Genomic DNA, 12,412 nt, shown 5'->3' with positions numbered 1-12,412 from the left:
ATATTGACCTTTAATTTTTCTTTTTTATTTCCATTTGACTTTGGACGCTTGTTGCTAGGCAACAGATTATCGTAGAGACATCGTACAAATGTCCCCTGACTCGGCACGCTGTGGACTTCAACATACTCAAATCTCATGAAGCTGGTATTTAAGGAAATTTTATGTCAAAATCCAGGCCAAATGGCCCCATTCATTCGGATGGGGTTTTGTACCATGGTGAAAAAAAAAACCTATCCGTTAACGTAGCCTGAACCAGAACGTGCACTCATGCATGGCATACATCGTTACATGCGTCTCCATCTTGCCTCGATGGGCATTACTATTCTCAGTCAAAAGCGTTACCATGGCAATGCTAGATGCCAAAAAGCGCGCCCCATTAATAACTATTGGGAGCACAGGAATGAATGAAATACAAGCGTAAAAACACCTCAAGCTGACATAGAACCACCCCGAACACAACCACTACAGCCCCAAACCAAAGCAGCGAGAGGGGACGAATGGGCGGTAGGGCATGCCCATATCAAAATTTCCAGAAATTTTCTAGTTCAATTCAATTCAATTCAATTTTATTTATATAGCGTCTAATACAACAGAGTTGTCTCTAGACGCTTTACAGAGACCCATACCCAGAACATGACCCCCGAGCAGATATTACATAAACAATGGCAGGTAAAAAACTCCCCTAGTGGGAGAAAAACCTTAAGCCAAACAGTGGCAAGGAAAAACTCCCCTTTAGGAGGGAAGAAACCTTGAGCAGGACCAGGCTCATCAGGGGGGACCCTCCTGCCGAGGGCCAGACTGGTGGGTCAGGGACGGCAACAGCACAGCAGGCAGGTGGAAGCAGCAACGGGATGACCGGGGGTGGGGACCGCAGGCCAGCACACAGCTCCCGAAGCTCCGGCCCAATCAGCAAGTCCCAGGTTGGGGTGCAGGGTCAGGAAAAGACTTGTGCTCCGTAATGCAAGCTACAAGCCACCCACGGCCACCTGCAGGACAAAAGAGAGAAAAGGGAGGAGAGGGGGGGGGGCAGCAACGGGATGACCAGGGGTGGGGACCGCAGGCCAGCACACAGCTCCCGAAGCTCCGGCCCAATCAGCAAGTCCCAGGTTGGGGTGCAGGGTCAGGGAAAGACTTGTGCTCCGTAATGCAAGCTACAAGCCACCCACGACCACCTGCAGGTTCCGGTGTCCGGCAAAGGATGCTGCAACATGGACAAAAGAGAGAAAAGGGAGGAGAAGGGGGGGCCAGCACAAGAAACTACAGGAGCGACTCTGACACACTAAAGTTTACACTACCTAGAGATTTACCAACACCAGCTAGAGGTTTACTAAACACTAACTATAGGCTTTACTAAACAGAAAGGTTTTAAGTTTAGTTTTAAAGGTGGAGGTGGAGTCAGCCTCCTTAACCCAGATTGGAAGTTGGTTCCAAAGTAATGGTGCCTGATAGCAGAACGCCCGCCCTCCAAATCTACATTTAGATACTCTAGGAACTACGAGTAAACCTGCACTCTGAGAACGGAGAGCTCTGACAGGAACATAAGGCACTATCAGGTCTTGCAAATAATGCGGAGCTAAGCCGTTTTGGGCTTTATACGCAAGTAATAATATTTTAAATTGGATTCTGAATTTTACGGGTAACCAATGGAGCGACGCTAACACTGGAGAGACGTGGTCTCTCCTGCTAATTCCTGTCAGTACTCGTGCTGCTGCATTTTGGATCAGCTGGAGCCTATTCAGCAAATTACTTGGACATCCTGCTAACAACACATTACAGTAATCTAGTCTAGAAGATACAAACGCATGAACTAGTTTTTCTGCATCACTCTGTGAGAGGATTTTCCTAATCTTTGCAATATTACGGAGATGGAAAAAGGCTATTTTACAAACCTGATTGACATATGGTTTAAACGACAAATCCTGATCGAAAATAACACCAAGATTTCTCACAGTTGCACTGGAAGCCATCGCAACACCATCTAATCCCTTCCTAAGATGCTCTGGACCAAGAATGATAACCTCTGTTTTATCTGAATTTAGAAGCAGGAAATTTCTGGACATCCAGTCCTTGATGTCCCTAAGACATGCCTGAAGTTTAACTAACGGTTCTGTTTCATCCGGCTTCATAGACAAATAGAGCTGCGTATCATCAGCATAACAATGAAAGTGTATGCCGTGATTCTGGATTATACTTCCCAACGGCTGCATGTATAAACTGAACAAGATTGGCCCTAGCACTGAACCCTGCGGAACACCATAACAGACCCTTGACTGTTCTGAAGAAACCTCATGTACATGAACAAACTGGAACCTGTCAGATAGATATGATTTAAACCAACATAGAGCTGTCCCTTTAATCCCAACAACATGCTCTAACCTGTGCAGTAAAATGCCATGATCTATAGTGTCAAAAGCAGCACTGAGGTCCAGTAGAACCAGTATGGACACTAATCCCTTATCTGAGGCCATAAGGAGGTCATTCGTGACTCGAACAAGTGCTGTCTCTGTGCTATGATGCATTCTGAACCCTGACTGAAAGACTTCAAACAGATCATTTCTATACAAATAGTCACATAACTGGCTTGAAACTGCCTTTTCCAGAATTTTAGACACAAATGGAAGGTTGGAAATTGGTCTATAATTAGCTAAGGTGTCTGGGTCAAGAGAAGGTTTTTTAAGTAAAGGTTTAATTACTGCGACTTTGAAAACCTGTGGTACATATCCTAAACTTAGGGATAGGTTAATTTGGTCCAGTATTGTCGTACCAATAAGAGAAAAAACATGTTTGAATAGACGAGTCGGGATGGGGTCTAACATACATGTGGTTGACTTAGCTCTATTAACGAGTGAAGTCAGCTCAGCTAGTTATTATTATTATGAAGTTCACACGCTTTCACGTCACACATGGCATTCTCTCATGCTTAGAAATTAACCCCACCACACAGTAATTCCAACAGCCCATCTTACAAACGAGTCAAGATACCCTACTATGGGCTGAGCTCTCAGCAGCTCTCTGGAGGCACCAACCTGCCAGTCAATCAGAAAATAGAATTTCTTTGTGGCCGGGTAAGGTCTCTCAAAACACACACACACACACACACACACACACACACACACACACACACACACACACACACACACACACACACACACACACACACACACACACACACACACACACACACACACACACACACACACACACACACACACTTACTAATGTGCACCACTTTCTGAATGGTTTAGAGAGATGCTGGCAATGGCAACATATGACCCGGAGTCTCCAGATTATGAAAATCACTTGAGATTTTAGTTTTAAACATCTTTTGTCCAAAAATATTTTTAACCTTACCTTGAGATTGGGGACAAAATAATTTTAATGTCCCATTTGGGGTATTCAGCTATACACAAATACACAGACTGATAAACTTTTGGGTGCCTCACTTTCCTTTGGGGACAAGACTCATTAAATGTCATTATCTGCATGTACATTCAGCTATGTTCAGTAAGGAGAGCATGTCGTGATGAAATATGAAATTCAATCTTTGATCGAGTAATACTGTACGTGTGAGGAATCTCTTGTGAGTGAAGCACAACTCTTCACACTAGAACTCCACATGTCACTCATGAAGCCGAGTCAGACAATCGTCATCCTGCATAAGGCTGTGGATGTGACTGTATATAGTCTGGTATACCTGGCGTGATCATGTGCCTCTTACTGAAATACTTGCGAAGACCAACTGCAGGAGCATTGAGGCCATGATCACTCAGCACCAACTGCGTTGGCTCGGACATGTCATCCGGATGTCCGAAGACAGACTGCCTCGCAGAATACTGTATGGCCAGCTACACCATGGACGGCGCCTGGCAGGTGAGCCCAAGAAGAGGTACAAGGATCAGCTGAAGACCTCTCTGAGGAAGTGTAAGATCAGGCCTGAGGACCTTGAGACTGCTACTGCTGACGGCGACCTGTGGCGGCAGCGCTGCCATGAGGGTACACACAGGCTGGAGGAGGACTGGACTGGCAGGAGGCAACAACAGAGACTCAGGAGAAACACACCCTTGACTGCCAGTAACATCACCACAACCTACACATGCCCTACCTGCAATAAAATCTGTCCAGGATAGGGCTCTTTAGTCACAAACGAACTCACCGCTAAGGACATAAGTGGACGTCATCATCGGACTCGATGGACAACCAACAACAACTCTGGTATAACTCCGGCGGGCATTCATCTGTGAAATATTTACAACTGTGTGTGTGTGTGTGTGTGTGTGTGTGTGTGTGTGTGTGTGTGTGTGTGTGTGTGTGTGTGTGTGTGTGTGTTTTCTCTTGTGCTCTTCCCTACTCATACACTGCAGAGTGTACACACTGTGTAGAAGACTAAGCTGTATCTCACGAGAGATGATAAAGATGATAAAGTCACGGCGGATGACTCATGTGGATGTACGACTCTCTGCTAAGTGGCTAAGTTCGTAAAAAATATTTTTTAAATAAACTGACTTTGAAATAAAGGAAAAAATAAAGAACATGGCGGCTGCAATGGTGGAAAGTACCGCTCCCTTTGATTGCCAAACCCAGACATGGGAAGAATATTGTGAAGTGCTCCACCATTTTTTTGCAGCTAATGAGATCGATGATGCAGGGTGACAGAAAGCTGTTTTGTTCAGTTCAGTGGGCAGTCGGACTTACAGCGTCATGAAGAACTTAATCAGCCCCACCAAGTGGCTAAGTTTGTAAAAAAAAAAATTAAAATAAACTGACTTTGAAATAAAGGAAAAAATAAAGAACATGGCGGCTGCAATGGTGGAAAGTACCGCTCCCTTTGATTGCCAAACCCAGACATGGGAAGAATATTGTGAAGTGCTCCACCATTTTTTTGCAGCTAATGAGATCGATGATGCAGGGTGACAGAAAGCTGTTTTGTTCAGTTCAGTGGGAAGTCGGACTTACAGCGTCATGAAGAACTTAATCAGCCCCACCAAGCCAGGAGACAAGTCGTTTAATGAACTTGTCAGGTTATTAAAGGACCATTTCAAGACCAAACCCGGTTAGATTGTGTGGCGTTTGAAGTTTAATTCTAGAAACAGAAAGCATGGAGAAACAGTGATGGAATATTTGGCTGTTCTGAGGAAGTGAGCACAAGACTGCAAGTACGGAGACAAGTTATCTGAAATAATACGTGACATGCTGGTTTGTGGCATCGGAGATGACCGCATACAGGGGACTGATGCAGACTGATGTCGGAGCTGGATTTGAGCTTTGACAAGGCACTAAAGCTGGCCCAGGCCATTGAGACAGCCAGCAAACATGTAAAAGACTTACAATCTTTGGAGTTTGCACCGTCACCCATGAGGACACCTCAAGCAATGCACAAAATGTCAACAAAACAGAAGGGGAGAACTCAGAGAGGAAGTTATGTCAGGATGACAAAGATGACATTGATACAGATGAAGTCATGTTCACACTATACAAAATAGATTAACTTGATGTACCAGCAGAAGAGCCATTCATAGAGACACTGACAGTGAATGAGACAGACACTCAGTTTGAGATGGACTCAGGTTGTGGGGTAACAGTGATGAACCACTTGGTGTTCAAAACCTTGGGGAGAAAAGAGGCACCAAAGCTACGCCCATGCCAGGTCAGTCTCAAAACATATAGTAAAAGTCTTGGGAGCAGCTGTGGTTAAGGTGCAGCACAAAGGGCGAGTGCAAGACTTACCTGTGGTAGTTGTTGCAGGTTCAGGCACCAGTCTGGTAGGCAGGTATTGGATTAGGAGGCTAGGTTTACAGTGGAGATCAACACCCCAGGTTTATCACATCCAGGAAGAAACCTCAGAAGAGGTACAGGGGAGACCAGAAACCCAAATCCATTATGTGAAAAAAGAGACCTTGGAGGAGGTACTGGGGGAGTATGGGGATGTTTTCAACAACGAACTTGTGAGATTTAAACGTCCCCTAGCGAAAATATATGTGGATGTTACGTGCCTGTGTGTGTGTGTGTGCGTGCGTGCGTGCGTGCGTGCGTGCGTGCGTGCGTGCGTGCGTGCGTGCGTGCGTGCGTGCGTGCGTGCGTGCGTGCTCTGTTTGCTCATTTCAGGTGTGTGCTGCTGGGACGGTGCCTTGCAGCTGGTGCCCATCAGCAATCGGGAGACCGTAAAAGAGAGTGGACTGGAGATGCTGGTTGTTCTCTGTCTGTGTCTATGTACCACTACAGTGCTTTACAGAACCGTGTCGCACTATCTTGCATTCTGCTCGTATATCTCACATTTAGTGTATCCTATAAGTGTGTAGTGACTTTAATTTATTTTCCTCGTCTTTCTTCCGACGAAATGAGGGCCTTTTTGCCCCCCTAAACGTGTCCCAAAAGTAATCAAATTTTGCACGCAAGCCAGGCCTGGCAAAAAATTTGATATTTAATGGTTTGCATTAATGGGCGTGGCAAAATAGCTCGACAGCGCCCCCTAGAAAACTTTGTGCCTCAAGCCCCACAATACAGTTTGACGTACATGCACAAAAATCGCTACACACCTGTATCATGTCGCAACTTAAAGAATAGTCTCTTGGCGCCACGGCCAAAACCGAACAGGAAGTCGGCCATTTCGAATTAATCTTATAATTTTGGCGCAATTTATGCTATTCCTTCGGCAGTTAATACGGCCCGAACCGTAACGTGTGTTATACATCAAAATGTACGTCTCCATCCTGCGACGACGCTTATTACTTTTCTCAGTCAAAAACATTACCGAGGCGACGCTAGACGCCAAAATGCGCGTCCCCCCCTTCATCTGATTGGTCCATATTTGATAGTTCCTACTTTCTGCCATAACTTTTGAATGGTTTGACATAGAGAGTCGTGGGTGGTGTCATAGGACTCGGTATTGAGTACTTGACCTTCATTGGCCTGAATTAGCCCCGCCCCTTCTTCTGATTGGTCGATATTTGATAGATTCTATTTTCTGCCATAACTTTTGAATGGTTTGACAGAGAGTCGTGGGTGGTGTCATAGGACTCGGTTTTGACTCCTTCACCTTAACTGATGCAAATTATCCCCGCCCCTTCTTCTGATTGGTCGATATTTGATAGTTCCTTCTCTTAAACAGAGTTAAAGATGGTTATAAGGTTTCTATTAACTTTCACTTTAGTTCAACTTTAAATATTTAAGATAACTGGGAAACTAAGTTGCCCAGTTAACTTAAAGGTTTAAAGTTGAACTAAAGTGAAAGTTAATAGAAACCTTATAACCGTCTTTAACTCTTAAACAGAGTTAAAGATGGTTATAAGGTTTATGTGCGTTGTATAGAAAATGCTTAAGGGGAGAGGGATGTTATAACTGTGAAAATACTGAGAGATAATAAACAGTGGGGCAAAAAAGTATGTACTCCAGTTGTGCAAGTTCTCCCACTTACAAATAATAAAAGAGGCCTGTAATTTTCATCACCAGTATTTCTCAACTATGAGAGACAAAATGAAAAAAAAAAGCATTTCGTCAATAACAAAATAAAAGTTTACCACAATACTTTGTTATATACCCTTTGTTGGCAATGACAGAGGTCAAACGTTTAATGCAAGTCTTCACAAGGTTTTCACACACTGTTGCACAGACTTTGAACTCCCTCCAAAGATTCTCTATGGGGTTGAGATCTGTAGACTGGCTAGGCCACTCCAAGACCTTCAAATGTTTCTCAGGAAGTCACTCCTTCATTGCCCTGGCAGTGTTTGGGATCATTGTCCTGCTGAAAGACCCAGCCACGTTTCATCTTCAATGCCCTCGCTGATGGAAGGTTTTCAATCAAAATCTCACGATACATGGCCCCATTCATTGTTTCCCTTAAAACGGATCAGTCATCCTGGTCCCTTTGCAGAAAAACAACCCTAAAGCATGATGTTTCCACCCCCAAGCTTCACCGTAAGTATGTTGTTCTTTGGATGCAACTCAGCTTTCTTTCTCCTCCAAACAAGACAATTTGTGTGTCTACCAAAAAGTTCTACCATATTTTGGTTTCATCTGACCATATAACATTCTCCCAATGCTCTTCTGCATCATCCAAATCCTCTCTAGCAAACTTCATACGGGCCTGGACATGTACTGGCTTCAGCAGGAATGTCTGGCCCTGCAGGATCTGAGTCCCTGGTGGCGTAGTGTGTTACTGATGGTTCCTTTGTTACTCTGGTCCCAGCTCTCTGCAGGTCATTCACTAGGTCCCCCATGTGGTTCTGGGATTTTTACTCACCGTTCTTGGGATCATTTTTACCCCACGGGGTGAGATGAGCCCCAGATTCAAGGAGATTACCAGTGGTCTTGTATGTCTTCAATTTTCTAATAATTTCTCCCACAGATGATTTATTCACACCGAGCTGTTACCTATTGCAGATTCAGTCTTCCCAGCTGGTGCAGGTCTATAACTGTGTTTCTAACATCCTTTGACAGCTCTTTGGTCTTGGCCATAGTGGAGTTTGGAGTGTGTTGAGGTTGAGGTTGTGGACAGGTGTCTTTTATACTGATAACCAGTTCAAACAGGTGCCATTAATACAGGTAACGAGTGGAGGACAGAGGAGCCTCTTAGAGAAGAAGTTACAGGTCTGTGAAAGCCAGAAATCTTGCTTGTTTGTAGGTGACCAAATACCACAGTAAAAATCCTACAATGTGATCTCCTGGATTCTTTCCCCCAATTCTGTATCTCATAGTTGAAGTTACCTATGATGAAAATTACAGGCCTCCGTCAACTTTTAAAGTGGGATAACTTGCACAATTGGTGGCTGACTAAATACCTTTTTGCCCCACTGTACCTGTTCACTAGGTGGCAGTGAGTCTGATAAACACTACAGATACAAAAGGGTCCTCACATTCTCAGTGGTCGGGCCTAATTAAACAGATAATACCAATGTAGGCTGTACTTACTCCAAAGACTTACTCATAATTGAGCACATCTCACAGTTTTGAAATTAACTTGTAAATAGTAGTTTCCAGTTCATCAGCTGACAGAAATACAGTTGCAGAGTCAAAACTAACACATACACAAGGCAGTTTCAAGTAGAGGGCTGCATTAGAAATTGGGTCCCGCCACGTCCCACGGGACCCAATGCAAATCTTGCGGGAGCGGGCGGTTTGAACTTTGCTGCGGGCGGGAACGGGCAGCTAAAAAAAACACTGCGGGATCGGGATGTAGCCTAGCGACAAGATGGAAATCAATGACGTGGAAAAGAACCTCAAACAAGGTCTTTACAAAACAAAAACAAAGCAAGGCTAGTCAGATATTTGGAGAAACTGCATTTAGTGTCTGTGGCGCATCTTGGAAGAGAGACTCACGGGATTGGAACCTCAGTCGGTCATTAAAATTCTCTTCCTCCACAGCAATATAGTGGCCAAGTGATTCATTAGTTAAATGAATTAATTTCCTTCGTTAACTTTGTTTATTTCATGTTATTTATTAGTGTTATTTGAGCCACTCACAGCCTACTCACGTTGCTATAACCTCAATCACATAATTGATGCGTGCGCGAAAGGCGAAATAGCTTGTGCGATGATGACAATGATGGATTTGCATCTAACTTTCAGTCAGGTGCCTATGAACTGTCAATTATCCATCAAGCTCCACAATTATTATGTTAACATTAAATCAGATAGATTTGTCTCAGACATTTGTCTTGCGGGACGGGAGAAGACCCAAAATCAATGCTTCTCTATTATTGTGCGGGCATGAATTCTGAGAGTTTTCCGAGTGCAGAGTGGATATAAACACTGCGGGAGCAGGCAGGAGCGGGATGAAGAAAACAGTCCTGCGCAGGGCTCTAGTTTCAAGTGTATTAACCGTGTTATATACAATTATGATTTTCATATGAAATGCTGTCTCAGAGGTAAAAGGATTTAAGTAAACTCTCCCAGTCAGCAAAACCTGGCAAAAAGTTGCCTCCTGGATGTGTGCAGAACTCTGCTCTGCACAAAGCCATCTATCACTTAGGATCAGTTTTACCTCCTGACATTTTGGTTTTTACAGGCACTCATTGGCTGCTGAGAGATAACCAGTGATACTTTGTTGACTGGAAATACAGAATGTGTGAGCAGAATAAGAAGCGAAAGAAGCAAAAGAGCACCAAGAAAAATGCAAACTGGCCAGATCAATATCATTTCTATCAGAACTCATTAAAACAGTCTGGATGAAAAAGTATGTCAGAAGTAACAGAGGTTAAGTGTGCTGCATGTTTTTTAAACAGATCAGCTGCTAGTAATAAGGCTTCTTTCATTTACCGGACACAAATGGACTGGGACTCAGCACCACTCCAGAGCATGCTCTGAATTTTAATCGGGTACTGTCCCCATCCCAGATATCAAGGAATCGTTCTCTGCCACACTTGCCACCCTTGTTTGGGGAGCAGGCAGGAGGATAAATGCACAGCTATGGCAAAGAAAAAGTAAAACCTTATGAGGTGAAAACCCTGTGAAACCTGTAAATAAACAGCACATAACTAAGAAAAAGGATTCATGGCGTTTATCTTCTGAGCTTAGCCAGAGAGAAATATGCATCCCACAGAGCTTGTATAACCGTACAAAGTCATTAAAAATGCACTCGGGTCACTGGAATTCATATTCAGATCAATAGCGCATCTGAATCAAAAGCCTTGTGGCTGTGTCTTGTCATTTTGATTAGAATCAGGAGGAAAACTGGGTTGATGGGTAAACATGACAAAATCAAAACTGCATGAGGGAGAGCATGCAGCGATTTCTTTTTTTTATGTTTGTAAGAGATCTGGGTCGAGTCCTCTTACAACTCAATACGTTCTTTTTTCCTCAAGGATTAAGCTGCCGTACTTAAACATCAACATGACACAGATATGTGCCAAAAGTGAGAAAAATAGACAAAAAATAACATTAAAATACAAAATAAATCATAAATATAAAGTCACATGCCCACACTATAGCCCAATTTCGTCACATGAATGATTAATGTTAAACTGAAGAGAGAGAGAGAGAGAGAAGAAAACAGAAATAAAAAATGTGCCTTACAGAAACCTGTAAAAGAAGAGAGCTGGTGTTGTCAGCCTTACAACTCCAGCATCATAAAAAGAAACAGAAAAAAATGTACCTGGTTTACTTGTAGCCAGGGCACATCTGTGGCATTCAGTGCTGGAGCTGTAGGGTTCTTGTATTTCCACAGTGAACAGAAGCTGTGACACCTGCTCTGGCTCAGTCTCCTCCTCCACTGCCTGCCAGGCCTGGGTGTCGGGGGTCGCCACTCTGCTCCAAAATACATGCATCGCCAGCCCCCTGGCATGCTTTTGTCTTAAGCACGGCTGCAGATTTATGGACTCATTAAGGCATTTTCACAAACACAGCCGAAGAAACATGCACACACAACCACAATAAATAAAATAATATCTTGCTTCACCAATACATTCTATAAATGCAGAAAATAGTTAATTTATAAACTCTTTGATGAAATGGTGCAAATATACAATTTTATTGTTTTGATGAAAAGACCTAAATTAGTGATAAATACGGTATAAAATTCTAAGGAGCTTACAGTGTTTTACTAAGGGAGGGTGGGGGTGCACACGTGTGGTGGAGGCTAGCCATCTGTTTGGAGATGTTTCATGGTGAGCGAGCATCAACGGCCATGTCATTGAATGACTGTCTGGTAATCCAGTCTCTGCTGTCCGTAGTGGGAGTTTGGTAGGCATGTGGGCAAGGTTTTATGTTTAGAATAACTTCATCTTTGGAAGTGTAAAAAAAAGTCAGATCTTGTGTAACCCGGAACTGATGGCTGAGCACAGATCTTAGGCTTAATGTTGAAGCTTTAATCAGGTCTTGCTCAGCAAAGACATAAGGAATAGTGACCTAGATTTATCCTCATCTAAATGACAGATGCCCAGTGTGCCTTTGATACAGAGTTTTAGTAATATGCTAATTCTTTAGTGAAAGCAGCTAAACGCCACAGAGCTCACAATTTCTGCAACAGCGTGATAGCTGTCAGGGAATTTATGCAATCGGGAACGTCATACATTCAGTTTAGTCCAAATATACCTTCAGCTTAGAACAGACCCCAAGCAATGTGCTTATTGTACTGCTGTAAATATAAAATAAAAATATTCAATAGGTTTCTCAAAACATTACAAATGTTTTTTCTGGGCTGGTGCACCATACAAATACAAAATACAAATGTACATACTTGTGATATTTTACAAAAATAGCAAATGAGTACAATAAATAATGTTTTCAAGTATATTAATTTAAATTCCATTTACTATCCATTCTTGCATTTAAATGTAATATCATTATACAACACAATACAATAGGATGGATGGATGGATGGATGGATGGATGGATGGATGGATGGATGGGTGGACACAATACATTAATGGATGATTATTCAGGTAAGCCACTAAAAACTATTTATTTTAGTTTATCAAAA

At 43.1% G+C, this 12,412-nt stretch overlaps 1 protein-coding gene across 1 annotated transcript in view; it reads right to left on the bottom strand.

Moving 5' to 3' along the window:
- Positions 1 to 11,208, bottom strand: part of LOC133450816 (tenascin-like) — a 298,463-nt gene extending 287,255 nt beyond the window's left edge. Inside the window, exon 1 of the mRNA XM_061729719.1 lies at positions 11,087 to 11,208. The gene's annotated coding sequence lies outside the window, so the exon portion shown is untranslated. The remainder of the gene's footprint in view (positions 1 to 11,086) is intronic.
- Between the last annotated feature and the right edge of the window lie 1,204 nt (positions 11,209 to 12,412).

This window comes from Cololabis saira, chromosome 9 (assembly GCF_033807715.1).
Source record: "Cololabis saira isolate AMF1-May2022 chromosome 9, fColSai1.1, whole genome shotgun sequence".
NCBI classification, from domain to species: Eukaryota; Metazoa; Chordata; class Actinopteri; order Beloniformes; family Belonidae; genus Cololabis; species Cololabis saira.
The sequence above is the reverse complement of the archived record's forward strand: the minus strand, read 5'-3'. Positions and strand labels throughout refer to the sequence as shown.